This window comes from Epinephelus moara, chromosome 7 (assembly GCF_006386435.1).
Source record: "Epinephelus moara isolate mb chromosome 7, YSFRI_EMoa_1.0, whole genome shotgun sequence".
NCBI classification, from domain to species: Eukaryota; Metazoa; Chordata; class Actinopteri; order Perciformes; family Serranidae; genus Epinephelus; species Epinephelus moara.
This window is the reverse complement of record NC_065512.1, coordinates 36878373-36881952: the sequence shown is the minus strand read 5'-3', so window position 1 is coordinate 36881952 and position 3580 is coordinate 36878373.

Here is a 3580-nt window from a genome sequence, read left to right as displayed (position 1 = left end):
GGACTAACTTTGCACTTGAAGTATGCCCGTTCACTTACGTTTTAACAGGTCTGACGCTACTATGCGCCCCGGCTGTATCTAGGCTAACGGCTAACATGCTAACTATTATTTCTATGTCACTAGTCACTTGAAACAAATTTAGGATGATAGGAGACAGGTTGAAATAAACCGAAATTTCCCTTTAAGGACACTAGTTGAGGTTGGCTGTGACCTGAAGAGCCAACAAAAGCTCAAAAAGATTATTGTTAACAGCAAAATAAACTGAACAGATACAAATACAAGCTTATTAGTTCTGGAATATGGGATGGAAATTGGAAGTCATAAAAGGTTAATGAATCACAGTGCAACTTTAGTAGAAAATCACAATTGTGTCTGCAAGTTAAGGTCTTTGCATTTTTGATGCTCAAATAGGTAAATCTGTACTGACAGTGTTTTTGCACATCATCTTCAAAATCTCTTTTTGCTCATCTTGCTTTTCAGGACAGCAGCACACGTTTGTTACTGCAAGAGTCGTGATCCTATTTTAATATTTTGTTGTACTGAAAAAGATTTAGCCGAGGCTTCTGACTGAAAACTTACCCTTAGGCAAGGATGAACAAGGAATCATGTTACTGGCCAGACTCAGGCCTTTCAGAGTCTGCGCTCTGGGTGGGCTGAACAGTAACTTCATGGGGAAATTCCTTTACATTCTCTCTGCATCCCTGAACTTCTGTCCACTGGGCAGGAGTGCCCTCTTGCATTGCAGAGGAGTGGAAATGAGCTGAGCGTTTCAAGAGAATGCGCTGCCACCACCACAGCTGTCTGCACACAAGAAAGCGAGGGCGATGATGAAAAGACTTGTTGAGGAGCTCTTGCTGCTGGAGTCCTCTGGGATATTTTGACCCCAGCTGCCTCCATTCTGTGAGAGCTGGAGCTCAGAGAGGTGAGACTGATGTGTTTCTCAAGACTGCATGCGAGCAACTCAGTAAATAAGTTAGTGATGTGAAAGATGGAAACATCAACAACAGTGTAACTGACCCAAAGCCTCCTTCAGCCAGCTTCTCCTGGTCAGCAGATGGTGCAGAGTGGCCTCGATCTCTGCTTAGAGTGACCAAAGTTTCTAATCAAACCTCCATCAATGTGACATGCTAAACAGTCCTTAACACATTTTAAAGCTGCATGATATTTTTCTTTTAAAAATGGGTCTACTTACTGTGTGTTATGAAAAAGTTGTCACTCTTATGATGTGTTCACATCAAACCCGAAGCAAGGGTTTTGTGTGGTGAGATTAAATACAAAATCAATGCAAAGATGCAAATTAACATGTATTCACGGCAGGTGGAGTGAAAGATGCCATTATTGTGACGCAAAAGTTACATTTTTCAACAATGCAAGAAATTCTGTGTCGAGAAGGCCGATCAGTATTGAGATCTGGAGTAGATTCTACTTACAATACCAAGAATCAGAAATGGACAAACTTATTGTTGACATCTTTGGGCACTCGAACTCTACCACTTAACGTTGCTCTTGTGCAGAGAGAGAACAAAAAAGGAGAGGGATCAGCTATTGGTGAGAAAAGCCATAGGACTATGTGACATGTTATGAAAATATGAATTTGTGACTTGTGCAAGTTTATTAATTGAGTTGCTTCTCGGCAAAATGCTCTGATGTACCGTGGAAAGCGCATCCTGGGTTTTGTAGTGATGCAACACTTATGGGTGTGTGACCAACACAGCACAACTTCTTTCTTTTCAAGATGGGGGGATTGCAGCAAACACGTTTTATGGCAGAAAGGGAGAAAAGTGATCAAATGTGTAATGATGTACTGTATATATTCTTCATAAGGATGTTGTTATTTATGTATGAGAGTCTTAACAAAAGGGGTGTGTAAACGAGCAAAAAGATAACTCATATCGCAGCGGTGCCTGGACAGCGTGACGTGTGTGGTTGTGCTGCTGCCGTGGTCCTGCCAGATGCCTCCTGCNGTGATATTGGGCTTTATAAATAAAATTGATTGATTGATTGATTGATAAACGTGTATTTCATCGTATTAAACATAACAGTAATCATTGCAGGGAGCAGCACAGTGGTGCAATGGTTAGAATTGGTACTTCACCACAAGAAGGTCTGAAACCTTGCTGAGGCTTTTAGGTGTGGACTTTAGGCTCCATGTTTTTTCCAGGTGATCTGTTTGGGTGCATTCAGTGTCCCCCATCGCCCCCATTTTTTCATTAAGTTTGATCTGCTCTGACACGGACAACCAGTGAGTGAGTTTTACGGTCAGAGTGTATGGTTAATATATTTGTTATGTGAATTTGTATTAAAACTTGGGTTGCAATTTTACATGCTATTGTCATGTATGTGGCATAATGACATAGATTTGAAGTAGTGGTTCTGTAGGGCAATATATTAGGGCAGTGGTTAGCATTGTGCCTCACAGCAGTAGGGTTCCTGGTTTGAACCCTGAGGTGGGGCAATCCCTTTAATGTGGAGTTTGCATATTCTCCCTGTGTCAGCGTGGATTTTCTCCTGGTACTCTGGCTTCCTCCCACAGTCCAAAGACATGCAGGTTAATTGGTGACTTTAAAGTGGCCGTAGGTGTGAATGTGAGTGTGAATGATTGTCTGTCTCTATGTGTCAGCTCTGTGACGGTCTGGCAACCTGTCCAGGGTGTACCCTGTTTCTCACCCAATGTCAGCTGGGATAGGCTCCAGCCTAGCAGATATGGAAAATGAATGTATATATGAATGAATTAACAAAAAACTTCAAGAGGTCTCCGACCCCCCAAAAATACCTTTATGAGTCTCCTGTATGGTAAACTCCAAATAAGTCACTACCACACATCCTGGCAAAGTATTACCAGTTCAGTGCAGCATTGAGAAAAGTCTCGTACAACTACTGCAAACCTGTTATTTATGAGACTCTATGAGAATTTAAAATGTTGTTCCCGTGAGAGAGGGGGCAGACAGGTCAACAGAAATCCAAACCCTATACATACTCAGTGATGAAAAAGGGGGAAATATATTGCGAAGTGCTGCAATGGGTTCCAAAATGTTGTGAAAAGCCTTCCCAGAAAACCTGAATCTCTAATAGCAGCAAATTAATACCCATGGATTTAGAATAAAATATTCATCAATCACATATGGATGTGATGTTCAGGCACCCATCTACCTTTTGTAATATGGGCTTGTTCTCCTCAGATGTCAGAAATATATGGGTCATCTATAACACAACTGTCCCCATTACACTGCTAGATGCCTTGACAGTTTTTCTTGGTTGTCAGTTTGGTCCTTGGAGGCCTGTTATTAAAGTCTTGTTTTCAACATTTTGATCTCTTCGGTATGGATGACAAATGAACTTGAACGCGACAGCCTCATCTAAATGGAGGGGGAGTGTCGCCCTCGTGCAGGTAATCACTTCTCACTGAAAGTCAAACAATACAACACAACACCAGGTGGAAATCTGCATTTAAATAGTGTTATCCTCCTGCCAGAAAGTCAATCAGAAAAAAGCTAGCACAGGGGCAATTGTGTTTGTGTGACATTGTTTTCAGCAGGCAAGGATGAATAATGCTTTTGACATCTACATTTGACTTGACAGT